The following is a 15,865-nucleotide window of genomic DNA, read 5'->3' as shown; positions in this document are numbered from 1 at the left end:
ATGACAACATACTTATTGCAACAGAATTATGCAGTGAGTATTGCTGGTTTACAAAAGATAGACATCTGTCTAAGTCCATTTTCTGCTGCCATAACAGAATACCACAGACTGGGTATATCCACATAGCTCCTGTGAATACCACAGAAGCTGAGAATAGAATGGTGTTTGCCAAAGACTAGGGGAAAGGAGAAATGGGGAATTTTTCAATGAGTATAAAGTTTCTGTTATGCAAGATGAATACATCCTAGAGTTCAGCTGTACAACAAGTACCTATAGTTAACACTATGGTATTGTGAACTTTAAAATGTTAAGAGAATAGATCTCACGTTAAGTGCTCCTACCAAACAAAAGGAAGAAGAGAAACACAAACAAACACAAGGACATTTTTGGAGATGATGAATATGTTTAGTGCTTTAGTTAAGGTAATGGTATCACAGTTTGGTATGCATATATCCAAACTCATCAAGACATATATATTAAAAGCGTGCAATTTTTTGTCTATCAGACTCCAACAAAGCTAAAACGGAGCTTTATTGGGTATGTGACTTATACCCCTCCAGTGTCAACCCTGCTAATCTTGGTTTCAAATAATTCTATCAATTATCTGTCTTACCTATATGTTTCTCCATCTTGCTATACCTCCAGATAAAATAAACAGATTCCCATCCTCTACTTCAGTCTTTGTCCAAGTTACACTGTATTCACTAAGCAAAATTGCTTTTCTCCTCTACCAAGCCACTAACTTTCTTCAACCCAACCCAGACCAAGGCACCTACATCATGGAAGTTTCCCACATTTAACCCATCCCATCACCCTCCAGAACAATCCCAGCCCAGCCATTACTCTTCCATGCCCTGGGAGTTAAGTCATCTGGTTACATTTCAGTTGATGATATGTGTCTGTTTGTCTCCTCTAATGGCTTGTAAGGCCTTGGGGGTCGAGCTCATGTCTAATCTTTGCTGCATACATCTGTACACTACTGAATACATCATTACTATACATTACTCTAATCCAATGGGGACTCAATAAAAACTTGTTGACTGATTGATTTAGCATGGGGATGATTATTACGTAAGCCACTTTGGTAAATAAATTTCAAATAATGACCAGCTCACACAAATGTTTTACTAGCTCACCCTCCCCATGGAATATAAAGAATGAAAATCAGCAGTCATTTCTACTTGCCCAACATTAAATGTTAACTCACCCCAAGAGAGTAGCTATTTTCAAGCCTAATTTCAAGTCAAAATGTCTAAAATGGTTGTCATTCTTGGTGACGTGCTGGGAAGATTCAAGAACTCAGGTACCAAATCCAGTCACTTCCACAGGTTATTAACCCCAATACTACAGATTATTATTTCCAGCATATTACTGATAATAATTCTGACAGTTTATATTTGTTCATGTTTATTCAATGAAAAAGCACTGGACATTCTAACAAAAGTAATTTGATAGACATTGCTTTATTGCTTTTTTATAATTTTATGCTGTATTGAAATAAAATTGATTAGGAACTTTATTTGATTTATATCATTCTTTAATATTTCAATTAATTCAATATATAGGAATGTAGCTATGAAAATAATTACCTGCCTACATACTTACTTGAGGCAAGTGTGTGTGTGTGTGTGTGTAATAAATTTTTAAAATAAATTTAACACATGTTGTTTCTTTTTCCCTTCTATTTTTGTTATCCCTTCATAGAAGCCTGTATTGGGAAGATGAGGATGAGGAATTTTACATGTATAATCATCCCTGCGTATCTGCAGAGGATTAGTTCCAGGACCTCCCTTGGATACCAAATTCCAAGGATGCTCAAAGTCTTTGTATGAAATGGCATGGTAATTGCATATAACCTGTGTATATTCTCATGTATACTTTTAAATCATCCCTAGATTACTTATGATACATAGTAAATACTATGTAAATACTTGTTACGCTGTATTAGTTTTTTATTTGCATCATTTTTTGTGGGATTGATTTTTTATTATTGCTCTTTATTTCTTCTTATGGCTTTCTAAAAATTTTTATATCAATAGTTTTTAGGGAATTGTTTCTTTCCTGGAATATTTTTGATTTGCTGTTGGTTGAACCCATGGATGGGGAAGCTGCAAACACTGACTGTAGTCTGTGTCCAAGTTATTTTAGCCTTCTGATATGACATGGGACAGGGAGACAGTGACACGGCTCACAGTTCAAGGGCATCAGGTAGTAAATGAGTATGGATTGAGTCAATTCCAGTTTAATGGTAGACACAATTTTCTTACCTAGACCAATAATTTTAACCAAATAGTTTCTAGGTTATTTTAATTCTTATCTGTGTATGTCATAAACAGGTTTGAATATTTAAACCATCAGTTTGGATTACGAATTTTAAATGTGAATTTAAAGGAAAGTGTTTTAAGAGGTACTAAAATACTTGAGAATTACTGTAAAGTGTTATACAGCTAATTATATTTAGCTTATTTCAGACTGTTCATGAGAAAACGGATTAGCCTATCCTCTGCCATGCTGTGAAAAGATAACCTGCTTTGGGTGCTCTGATATCTTTTCAGCAAACAAAAGGTTCAATCACATAAAAACACTTGAAGCATTTCAGATCCCAGGTGGTTTCTTCAAGTTGGGTCTAGCCTGATTCACAGTGACAGCTTCTCTGAAGTTGTATCCTTTAAGAAGCAATAATTGTCATTTGGGGGCCTTCCGGGTGAAAAGGTAAAACAAGCAACTGAGCTAGAACACACAATCACACAGCAAAAGAAATGCTCAAGGTGTCAAGGGCAATGAAGTGAGTACTTTAAATTGTATTTGACTTTAAAGTCAATCTCTTCATTTTCTCCACTTTCTTAGGCAAATAGCAAATACAACAAACTGTCTTTAAAATTTGAGATGTATTTCAATAAACTTCATATCCAACACACTGGGCTTCTAAGCTCTCCTTATACGTATAAATGGAAATAGTTAGACTTTGGATGAAAAAACTCTGACAGAGCAAAGAAAGACCATGATCTAATATCAGAATAAAGTTAACAAACGTCATTAAGTGAGATGATTGGTGATGAGTGAAGGTCATGCCCAGTTTACTTTTCACAGTTGACAGATCAAAGTTGTTCTTTCATTTGAGATAAAGATTGAAGGCAGTTAGCTTGGCCTTGGAAAGTCCTTTCACATAATATGAAGGCTCTCTGGAGTCTGCAGTTTCTAAGGCACATGAATGGTTAAGACAAGAGTCAGGCAGCCAAAGCAGAGAGGGAAAAAATTGAAGATTACATCTCAGTTTAAATGACCTTTCTAAACACGGGATTAAATAATAGGGAAATCGCAGTCATAACAGAGCTTCCAGAAGATGACAGTACAGTATGCTCATGAATATTACATGGATATATAGAAAGATAAATAAATAGATAGACGAGGTCATGAAATGATGGACTTGTGAGGTTGGAAGGCACTTTAGATTACTTATGATACATAGTAAATATTATGAAAATACTTGTTATACTGTATTAGTTTATCATTTGTACCACTTTTGTGGGTTTATTATTGCTCTTTATTTCTTCTTAAGGCTTTTTAAAATATTTATTGCAATAGCTTTTAAGGTATTGTAAGGGGTCATCATGCCTAACCATCCATCTGGTCCATGAATTCTCTTCCCTGCCAGGCGGACATCTAGTCCATGTTGGAAGCCTTCACTGGTGGGGACTTCTCTGGTCCTGCTGTAACCATGCCATACCTTTATCAAAAAGCCCTGTCTTTCTGTGACCAGAAGTCTAGATTCATCCATTGTGCTCGATTGCTACCCCTCAAGACCAAACAGAACAAACTAAATCCTCTCACCACCTAGCAATCCTCAACTATTTGAAGATGGTTACCTCACTCCTACCATCACCGCTATCACCACTTTCAAGACTTATTAATCCCTTCAAATATTCCTCATGGGGATGGCATCCAATCTTCTCACTATTCTCATGAGGCTTTGTGGTCACAATCCGATTTGCCTATGTACCTCTAAAAATACAGACCTAACTATAGACCTTCAGGTAGACTCTTCCCAGGTCAAAGACAATGTCAATTATCACTGCTCTTGCTCTAGGTGCTACTCCTTCCTTAAGTTAGCTAAGTTCTCATAGGCACTTTAGGTAGCTACTATCATTTGAGCAACATTTCTCCAACCTAGAATAACTGATGTTTATTTCGTACTTTATGCTTTACAAATTGCTTTTATCTCTCTCTCTCACTTGACTCTGATAGCAACTTATAATAAAGGTATTATTTTCATCATTTTCATATGATGAAACTAAGATTTTCAGAGGTTAGGCAATTTTTTCTAATCACATAAATAAGATGTGAAGCTAAGACCCAAACCAAGGTCCCCTGACAGTAAATCACGTGCCTTTGTGACTATATTACTCTGCTTTAGACTCTTTGATTTTGTTCTGCCAGTGTGGGAACCATGTCTTGTGATAGAACAAGAGTAGCATGGGAGCCCACATCATGTTGCTTCCTTTTCAGAGTAGTCACAAACCATCCTTTTAGTTATACACTCCAGATTCTTGGCCATATTTGACTCAGTGGTCAGCTGGTTATGGTCTAATTCTTTAATTTTGAATTTAAAACTACATTTTCAATATTCCAGCCTTCTGACACTTTCCCTGTACTAAAAAATCAAAGAGATCACCAACTCTTACTTAAGTTCCTATTAAGTTCAGAGCTCATCATGTGATGTATTTGCTATTACTTAAGACCTCCACAAATGTAATGATTTGCTATATGCTTCCATCCAAGACATGGATTTTTTAAAAAACTGAGAAGACTGGGCTGAGACCAGTGACCTGGGAAACTTAGAGACCTCTGTGACTTCCCTTCAACTCAAGAGCATGACACAACACCCTAGTGAGAAGCTAGAGAATGTGTAGATTTGAAAATGCGTATTTAATATCATAATTTTATATTGAAAAAAATTATTGGCCTCCCACTACAAGCTGCAAAAACTGTTTTCAAGTTTACTAATTATGGCCAAGGATTTTGAATGTTTAAGACATACTACCTGAATTAGTAATATTCCACAAATCAGTATCCTTTAATAGAACTGGGACGTTATCTATAAACCTGGCTTACCTTTTCCACTCAGTGTACAGTTTTTTCTTTCCTTGTCGATTGGACTTGGCCGCATCCTTTGCCAAAGTCCAGGTACTCCCTGTCTATTACCTTTCTCTGATCTCCCACTCTTCCTTGAATCACTTTCTTCATTTGGTTTCCAGGAAAACATACCCACTTTGGTTTTCCATTTCAAATTTCTGGCTACTGCTTCTCCAGCTCCTCTTCATTTCCTTGACGCCTGAATTTTGAAGCATTCCAGAACTCAGTCCTTGGACCTCTTCTCTGTCCTAACCACACTCACTCCTCCTGGTTACATCCAGACTCACAGCTTCTGCCACATCTGTGTGCTGATGCCTGCAGCCCGGCTTGCCTCTGAACACCAGGCCTGAATATCTGCCTGTCTATGTGGCATCTCCATTTGAATGTCTAAGTTTCCCAAACTTAACCATGTTGAACACTGAGCTTCTGATAACTGGCTTGCCATAACCACAAACTAGCTCTTCCTACAGCCTTCTCATCTCAAGAAGTGAAAATCCATTCTTCCACTCCCTCAGGCTAAAAACCTTGGTGTTATAGTTGATTCCTCTGTTTATCTCACATTCTACACCCAATCTGTCCACAAATACTTCAGCTCTAATGTCAAAATATACTCAGAATCTGATTACGTTTCAGCATCTCTGTCCCCACAATCCAGGTATCAGGCAATAGCATCTGTCACCTACTCCCACGTTTGGCCCTTTAGTCTACAACCGATCCTCAGCCAGTGACCCTGAAAACATAAGTCGGGTCTCGTTGATCCTCATTCTTTCCTCATTACTCAAAAGCAACCTCACTCAGTCAAAACCAAAGTTCCGCAGTTTCTACAAGACCCAACGTGATCTGACCCTTGGGTAAATCTTTGACTGCACTGTCTACTATTTTTAACTTTGCTCATTCTGCTCCAGCCACTCCAGTAGCCTGCTGCGTCTCAGGTATCCCTGCCTCAGGGCCTTTGCACTTGCTATTTCCTCAACCTAAACACTCTTCTGCCAGATAACTATATAGTGAATATCTTGATTTCTTTTCACTTTTTACTTCACAGTCACCTGCTCGGTGAGACTTTGCTTGGCCACACTATATAAAATTGCAACCTCTTGCACAAACAACTCAAACCCCTCTATCCTGCTGACATTTTAGAACTTACCTACATCTCATATATACGTATTTTACCTATTTATCTTCTCTGTTTTCTGAATCTACCACTGGAATGTCTGTTCCAAGAGGGCAGGGATTTTAACCCTTTTGTTCACTACCATATCCCTAGTGCCTATAACAGCTCCTGAAACATAATAGATGCTTAAAAAACACTTTCTTCATTTGGTGTTGTTGAATGAACGAACAAATCAAAGAAAGAAAGATTTTCAAATTATCCCCTGTCAAGGACAGAAGTAGGGTTGGTGGTGGTGACTTGATGAAGTCATGGGAAGTCCCTGTGACCACTGCTTCATTACTTCCCAAAGCAGGGCTTTGAAGATCTATTCTACACTGCTGACCAGAAATTCAAACTGTGGTTCTCACATCTGGAAAGGGCACTCGACCAGTATCTCATGCACCCTATATTTCCCTTCCCAAACCACTCGGCATTGTGCCTCCCACTGACTACACGCTCCAAGAAGGTGAGGGCAGTGTCCCTCAGTTCCCTAGTACAGCCCCAGCCCCCAGCATGATGCCTGGGACCCAGTAAATGCTTAACAAATATTTGTATATTATAGCATTCATGAAACCACTTTCATGTTCTAGTTTTTTAAATTAGAATGCTACTTGCTCATTTCCAATCCTCAAATAGCCCTAACAGTTGTTCATCAATTTCATTTTCTAGTTTTTATAGGATTCTAAGAGATATTGGCCAGAATTGCTGAGCTAATTGAGAACACATAGGTCCTGCTGCTTCTACTCGGGCTTCAGTTTCCTCTTAGTATTTTTTCTACCCAAACAGAAAAGACAAAAGGAAAATAACAGGTAAGCTGTCCTTTATTTCTCCCTCACCTGTCTACAGTACATTCCTCACTACAAGCAGCAAGTTTGGCCTGCCTGATTCTTCTGTTTCTGCCAACACTTTTTTAACTTCTTTTTCATGATTGCTAGAATGTTCTGAAAGCCCCAGCTTATTTAGGTGTTAGTCGTTCTAAATCTATTACAAGCACAAGCTACTTTCATGTTCCTTTTATTATATCCTCCGCTTTTCCTTGTTTAGGCATAGTTTTTGTGTTGTGTTATGTTTGTTTGTTTTGGCTTTTTTAAAAAACCAGGTCACTAAACTGCTGTATTTCGAGTACTGTTCTTCCTCTGAGGATAAATGCAGCTGCACAGTAAAAATTACATTTATGAGAGCTACCTGGCTTTAAGCCATGTTCTACACTTCTTCAATTTACACAGTGCTTAGGCTCCTCAAATGTGGCAGGTAATTGAAATATTTTACATCAGAACCAATATTCTCAATAGAAATAAATAAAACAAGACATGTCATAAACAAAAACTTTCAAGAAGTTTGAAAAGGATGTCAGTCAAAATTGGTTTGTTTGGCTTTTTTGCCATATTAACATAGAGAGCAAATGAAGTTTATTAACAAGTGGATATATAAAAAGAGTTATTCATGAAAATGTTTTAAAGTCACTGATAATAACCAATTACCATCTCTGTATGTATTTCTTTTTAGGGTGGAGCTAGATCTGTATTGTGATGTTCCAAATTCAGGACATCCAAAATGGTGCAGAGTAGTGATACTGACTCTTTTTTTTTTTTTTGGAGACAGAATCTCCTCTGTCACCTAGGCTGGTGTGCAGTGGCACGATCTCGGCTCACTACAACCTTTGCCTCCCAGGTTCAAGCGATTCTCCTGCCTCAGCCTCCCGAGTAGCTGGGATTACAGGCGTGTGCCACCATGCACAGCTAATTTTTTGTATTTTTAGTAGAGACAGGGTTTCACTGTGTTAGCCAGGATGGTCTCGATCTCCTGACCTCATGATCCGCCCACCTCCGCCTCCCATAGTGCTGCGATTACAGGCGTGAGCCACCGCACCCAGCATACTGACTCTTTCAAATGTATGTTTAATCTTTTAAATAGGATGTTCTCCATGACTACCAAATTATTCAAGATACATTTGCTAACACCCAGAGATAAAACTTACACATGATTTGTTTTTGGATTTGGACCTGTCCATATACATGTGCATGGCAGGTGGTCGGTGAGCCACCTCTCCACGTACAAGGATAGAAGACCATCAGTGAGTCACCTGTTCGTGTATAAGCTCATGGCACATCATCAGTGAGTCATCTGTCCACATACAAGTGCATGGCAGTTCTTCAATGAATCACTTCCACCAAGGCTTCAACCATCTTCCTAGAGGTCAGAGAGCGCTGGACATTCTAGCACAGTCTCACATCAGCAGTCTGCCAGCTCTCCTGCTCACATGTCCCTAAAATAACTTAGAAAAATTATGAACCTCTTCACACATTTTAAGTAGTAACCTGAAATTTTCATCATGCATTTGAAAACATATCTTTAATAGTAGGTAGAAAATCTTTAAAATTCAGAGTAAATAGTTCATTGCACAATGTGATAAAATAGGCTTTTGCTACCTTAGGCAATCATATACCAAATCCAAAAGAAATCATGTATAACTTTTATCCAAGGGTGTTGGCAAATGTATCTTGAAAAATGTTGTAGTCTGAGAAAACACTCCATATTAAAAATTAAATATACATTTTAAAGAGTCATAATTATTAATCTACACCATTTTGGAGGTTCTGAATTCAGAGCATCTCAATACAGATTCAGCTCCACCCTAAATGGAAATATGTACAAAACAGGGCAAGATAGAAAATCCTCACCAATTTGAGACACTTTAAGCTTCTCTAAAACAATATTTCTATTTATGACTTTGTTTGGTCACAGAGGTGTTTACACTCTGGGACAATCTACCAGAATAAGATTCTACTTAGGGGTAAATACGAATACAGGTGAGTTCTCAGGGAGCATTACAAAAATACAAATGGAAGACAATTAAAGATCAGAAATTGATTAAAATCACCTGCACACATGTACCACTTTAGGGGTGCATGCAGTTGAAAGGCTGGTGTTCTGAGCTAGTTCTCAAACTGAGGAGTGTCCAGGGCCCAATGCCCTTTGTCATCCCACCCCATTCCTGGTACCTGAGAGCTGACGTTTTCAGCCTAAAGGATGACGAGAGTTCAGGCCTGTGTACAACAAGTTCCCCTTTAAAAGGAAGCCAGTGAAGAGCCCAGAACTTAAAGTAAAATTTAAAAAAAAAAGATTATACATATTATAAGAAAAAAGAGAGAGAGAAGACCAATTTTAATGGCTACAGCCGAAAGAGGTGGGCTGTCCCAAATCATTTATGTGAGACAGAGATCTGGTGACCTCGTGACCTGAGCAGTTCAGATTTCAAATACTCTGGCCCATTGTCCTCATGAGAAATTCTACACTTTTCATAAAGGTAACTCATCTTTTGAGTGAGTCATCACCTGCTCTCATAGATGTTTCATAGAAGATAATCTAGAGCTTTTTCACTTTAAGATGAGGAAAAAGAGTGACTTCTAGAATTTTTTTTTTGAGGTCTAGTATCACAGCACACCAAACCTCTTCATAGAAGTTTTTTAACCCTAAATGTGGGTGCATGTGTGTACATGTGTTGCTGTGTGTTATGTCGGAGTGAGAAAGAGAGAGAGAATGAGAATGAATAAGACTCACAGAGACTTCTGTGGTGAAGTTGGAGGTGACAGTGTACTGAGAAATAGTTAATGTGTCTGATTTTATAATAAAACATATTGGAAGAGAAGAAAAAATGATGAGATGCAGCTCTAAAGAGAAATGATACTGATGGAAGTAGTGAAGCAAGGTTTACATTAGGCCATATTTGCAACTTGAGGTGCCTTCTTTTAAAATTATTGTAAAATGCAAACTGCTATAGGCAATGCAAAAATTATCCTTTCAAACCAAAAGTGCTGCTTTGGGAATCTGGAATCAAACCATTAGATTAAGCCTATAAAATCAGAGCACAAAGAGTCAAAACCAAGATGCTGCATTTTCAGGAAAACTTGATTAAATGGGTGCAAACACATTTCAAATACGCAGGGCTTCTCTGGAATGGGGTTCTAAACCAACTTCCTGGGAAATAATTACAGAACCGGAGGACTGAAACAAAGAAAAATGATTGCAATCCTTTCTTAAATCTTCACCTACAGAAACTACTGTTGTGTAGCCAGGCCAGTGAAGAACCAAGCTTCCTAGAAGTGTCGTGACTTACATACCAAAGATGTGCAACCCAACACATACCCTCTTAAACATGAATCCTAAAAGAGACTGGAACAAAGCAGGGAAAGTCGAGGCTAAGAGCTATATGGCATTGGTCAGAATACTTACCATCTCTGGGCCTCAGCTTCCTCATCTGTAAAATAATATTATTCATTTCATAGGATGGTTGTGATGACTAGTTTAAATTACTCCACATGAAGCACTTAGTACAGTACGAATGGCATGAGTTACGTATTCAGTAATGGAAGCTATCATTATTATTATCATTATTCAAAAGACCTAATTTCAAATTCTGTCTTCTCTGCTGAGCAGATGTATAACTTTGACCAAGTTATATAACATCCCTTGAACTTCTATTACATACCCTTTAAAAACTCCAGAGGTTTGCTATGAAGATTAATGACATAAGAGAGTCATTAACATAGAGCCAGGCATATAGCAGATGCTTGAAAACATCAGGTGCCTTCATATTCTAAGATAATTTTCAGTTATTTTGCTTTAGTGACCATCTCTGGTCTATAAACACATAATATTCAACCAAAAAAAATGGTAAGCTAATATCCCTTAGTTGAACACAAACAAACTTTAAAAGACAAACTGAATTCTATTCAAATTTAAAAGACAAACAGAATTCCGTTCAAATTTAAAACTTTCATTTTTTGAAAGATACCCATTAAGAAAATAAAAAAGCAAGCTACAGACTGAAAGAAAATATTTGCACTACATATACTTGACAAAAGACTTGTATCCAGAATACATTTTAAAAAATAAAACTCTTCCAACTCAATAATAAAAACAATTTTTAAATTTTTTTAATAAATGGAATAGACACTATACAAAATAAACTATAGCAATGGTAAATAAGCACATGAAAAAATGTTTAGTATCATTAATCAAGTTAAATCAAGTTTAACCTAAAGCTGCTTCCTTACATATTTTACGTTCAGCCTAAAGGTTTCTCTGTACATAGTGAACTATTACCTAAATGGAGGTATAAACAGACTATAACCTACTCTTGTGCCAATCCATGAGTTTTGGCCAATCAAAGGGGGCCAACTGTTCAAACTATGGTCACATAAGGCAAACACCAAGCTATAACCAATCTGCCTGTTTCTATACCTCACCTCCATTTTCTGTATGCCACTTTTCTTTTTCTGTCCATAAATCTTCCACCATGTAGCTGCACTGGAGTCTTTCTGAGCCTACTCTGATTGGAGAATCATTCTTTGCTCAATTAAACTCTGTTAAGTTTAATTTGGCTAAGGACTTTCTCTTAAGTCATTAGGGAAATGCAAACTAAAACCTTATTAAAGGTGCCATTAAGCCACCAGAACAACTACGATTTTAAAAGACTGACAATACCAAATGTTATCAAGGATGTGGAACCACCAAAACTCTTATACACTGCTGCTGGGGAGGCAATACGGTAAAGCCACTAAAAGACAGCTTTAGAGTTTCTTCTAAAGTAAAGCATACACTTATGCTCTGATCAAGTAATTCTACTTTTAGTTATTTAGCCAAATAATTTTTTTTAATTTGTAAACAATTGTTTATAATCTTTATTCCTAACAGCCAAAATGAAGACAAATGCAAATGTCCATCAACAGGTGAGTGGATAAACAAATTGTGGTACATCAACGATGGAATACTATTCAGCAATGAAAAGGAACAAACTATTGATACATGCACCAAAATGGATGAGTCTTTGGAACAGTAAGCTGACCAAAGGAAGCCAGACATAAAAAGAGTAAAAACTGTGTGATTTCTTTTACAGAAAATTCTAGAAAAATAACAAATTTAGCTTATGGTGATAGAAAGTAGGTCAGTGGCCTGGGCCTACACTGAGGGGACACGAGGGAAATCTTGGGATGGTAGAAGCATTCTGTGTCTTGATTGTGAGTGAACACATTTGTTAAAACTCATCAAACTGTGCGTGTAAAATCAAGGTATTCTAATTATATGTAATCAAGGGGGATTTTTTAAAGTCCACATGCCCTTCTCCAAGATGCCAAAATCCAAAAACTCTGAAAATCGAAAGTTTTTTGTAAGTGCAAAACCTGAACTAGCCTAATGTGAAGTTATTCATAGTTAATCTGTTTGCTATTGAATGATAATATCCATGAATTAAACTGCAAATAATAAAAAAGTGGTTCCTCAGACCATGCTTGGGGTATATATGTTACGCCATAATAGATGTATGACTACATCTATCACTCAATTACCTTTCTAAAGCTTGGAATATTCTGAATTCCAAAACATACCTCACATGGGGGTTTTGGATAAAGAGTTGTGGATTGCTTTTCTTATCATATAAAAAAGAAAGGAAGAAGAGGATAAAGAAAAAAGGAAGAGAGGAAGGGAGAGGAGGAGAGAGGTGGGGAGAGGAGAGAAGAGGAGGAGAGAGGGGGAGAAAAAGGTGTTTTCTGAGTTCTCCTGGTGCCAGTACAAACCCTACACAACCAATCTGCTCTCTTGAGTGTCTCCATCCTGGCCTTATGCCAGGAGGGAGTGGCACCTGCTTTGGTCCCTGGTGAGAGCCATCAGATGGGTTGCCCCAGCCCTCCTCTCAATGCTCGAACCAGGAAAACTTTCTCTAACTGATCAGGTTTCTTTAGAAGATTCTGAGCATTCCCTTTTTAGAACTGGGTTCCAAGAGCAGGCAGACTGGGCCCCTTTATCGCGCCTATCTCAGAATTCAGAACCCGAGGGAAAAGAGGGGGAAACACGATGAAAGAAAAACTATTTTGAGAATTTGCCAACTGATGAGTTTTTTCACACCCCTCTCTTCCAGCCTTTCTACAGAGGGTTCGTTTGAATCTAAACACTTCAAAGCTCTTTCTGTATCTATTCATTTCTGTATTCATTTCTACACCCCTCACCACAGAGCGATGGAGAAAAGATCCAAATTTCATTGCAGGGCCTTGGAATTAATTTAAAGCAAATAGTTCCTCCAAAATGTTTCAATCCACAAAATAAGATTGTTTTTCAAGCTTTTATTTTACTTATTCTCTTTCCAACATGGTCTAGTTGCAGCCCCATGTGTAAACTATTGTGAACATATTAAATTAGAAACACATTTTTTATTGTTATCTTTACCTCTTTAACTTTTAGTCTTCCCTAAAATACCTTGTGACCTCTGTAGGACCACAACCGTGTCACATGAATTTTATGTTCCTTCTTTCTTAATCAACTATGGTTATAGAGCAGCAATTCTATGCAGAATAGAGAAAACTCAGTACTTTCCTGAGGAAAGGGTTAAATAGACAAATATCAGATCAGATTCCCCTAACACCTTTGGATTAATTGGATTTGAGGCTAAAACTAAATTACCCAGTAGGGTAAAATGAGGTAATATTGAAAGAATCCTTTGAAAAGGAACTACAAAAAATGCAAGAGTTTCACCTTGAATAGCTAAGAACACCTTGCAAAGGGAGAAGAAAACAGGTATGTTTCTTTTTTTTTTTTTTTTGAGACAGAGTCTCGCTCTGTTACCCAGGGTGGAGTGCAGTGGCACGATCTCAGCTCACTGCAACCTCCATCTCCTGGGTTCAAGCAATTTTCCTACCTCAGCCTCCCGAGTAGCTGGGATTACAGGCACCCCCCACCACGCCCAGCTAATTTTTGTATTTTTAGTAGAGACGGGGTTTCACCATGTTGGCCAGGCTGGTCTCAAACTCCTGACCTCAGATGATGTGCCCGCCTTGGCCTCCCAAATTGCTGGGATTACAGGTGTGAGCCACTGCACCCGGCCACAGGTATGTTTCTTAACTTGATGAGAACACTTCAGGATGCTGGACGTGTTATCCCTAAGAAAGTGATTAAGGGCAACAATATTATTGGCCCTTTGTGCTTATAGTATTAGGGAGGCAGACTGATACAACAGAAAAGTTCCTGCTCCTGAGGAATTTGCCATCCTCTAGCATTCTGCTGTAAGCCCAGAGTGTTCTTTCTTCCTATGTGATGCCCCAAACAAGTAAAAGAGTTGTATGTTGGGGGCAGGAGGGGATGGATTTTGTGGTCAAATCTGTTTGGGGGAAAAAATACATGCTCTATCTCCTTCTTGGAGATTTACTGTCACTGTTAGTGTGTCAAAGGCTCTGAAAAGTCCTGCAACAAAGAAACCTGTTTACATCTATTTAAAGTATAATTTCCCAAATTTACTTGACCATGAAACTCTTTGTACATCTACTAATAGCTTACAGAACTAGGGTTCCTTGGAACAATATTTGGGAAACATTGTTCTAGAGTTATTATTTTCCCATTTTGTGGTATTACTATTCAACAGATGAAAACAAATTTTCCAGGTTTGGTCCACAAGATCCACATGGAGAAGGTGCAAGATTTTGCTCTTCTAATCCCTGTGGGTTTTTGGGAGGAAGCTGCTTCCTAAAAAGTAGGCCATTTATTCCCCCAGCACTGCTTTTTTCTTTTTTAATAGTAACGATAGTTAACATTTATTGAGGGTTTATAGTGTGCCAGGCACTTTCTTAATCACTTTGCATGTGTCAACACTCAGAGTAACCTTATTAGTTAGGTGCCATTACTATTATCCTCGTTTCACAGGCAAGGAAACTGAGACACAGAGAGGTTGAGTAATGAGTCCACAGTCTACACAACAGAAAGTGGCAGAACTCTTGAAGCATGCTTGGTGGTGACTGATCTTGGCTGTGTCTGAGCACAAGCATCAGTACTGGTCTATGATGAGTCTCTTGCTACACTGAGCTCACCATGCCTGCAGTTGCAAGAATATAGGATAGGGGTTATATATTTGGGCTCTGGTGCTAAACTGCCTGACTTCAAAACTGCTCTGCTGCACATCATCTGTGTGCCTCAGTTTCCTCATCTGTAATATGGAGGTAACAACAAAAGTGACTGCCTTATTAGGTTTTGTATTTATTAGGCAGACACTTTTGTCATTACCTCCACATTACAGATGAGGAAACTGAGGCACACAGATGCTGTGCAGCAGAACACATCTAATTAAGGTAGAATAATTATAAAGTTAGTGGCACATCATTTTTTAATAAGTAAAAATAATAAGAATAAATCACAGATCCATATGTTTGGAGTTCTGAGTATACACATAAGGACCAATGTCACAGGAAGAAATGGAGCAGTGCTTTAGTAATGGCTGAGAAAGCATAAGATACCCACAGTGCCAGGTTCTCTGGGAAGAATAAGAGGCTGGAGAATAAGCCTAAGCTTGAAAACCACTGAAGAGCTCCCTCTTCCTTTTCTCACAGATCTAAAATAACTTAATCTATAGAGCAGATTGGTCTGTCTTAACTATTGAGGCACAGACACAGAGAGAGAGAGAGAGAGAGAGAGAGAGACTTAGCTAGACCTATGTAGGGGGCCAAATCCTATCAGGCCTATGTATGGAGGAGACAAGGCAAGAAAACTACCTCATAAGTATTAAAAAGATACCATATGGATCCAAAACAAGGTAGACCAAGC

The 15,865-nt window shown here is 38.0% G+C and overlaps 1 protein-coding gene across 2 annotated transcripts in view; it reads right to left on the bottom strand.

Moving 5' to 3' along the window:
- Window positions 1–15,865, bottom strand: part of LOC116813437 (uncharacterized) — a 575,563-nt gene that overhangs the window by 370,221 nt on the left and 189,477 nt on the right. The window lies entirely within an intron of this gene.

Source organism: Hylobates moloch, unplaced genomic scaffold (genome assembly GCF_009828535.3).
Source record: "Hylobates moloch isolate HMO894 unplaced genomic scaffold, HMol_V3 SCAFFOLD_9, whole genome shotgun sequence".
Classification (NCBI taxonomy): domain Eukaryota; kingdom Metazoa; phylum Chordata; class Mammalia; order Primates; family Hylobatidae; genus Hylobates; species Hylobates moloch.
This window is presented reverse-complemented; position numbering and strand designations above follow the sequence as displayed.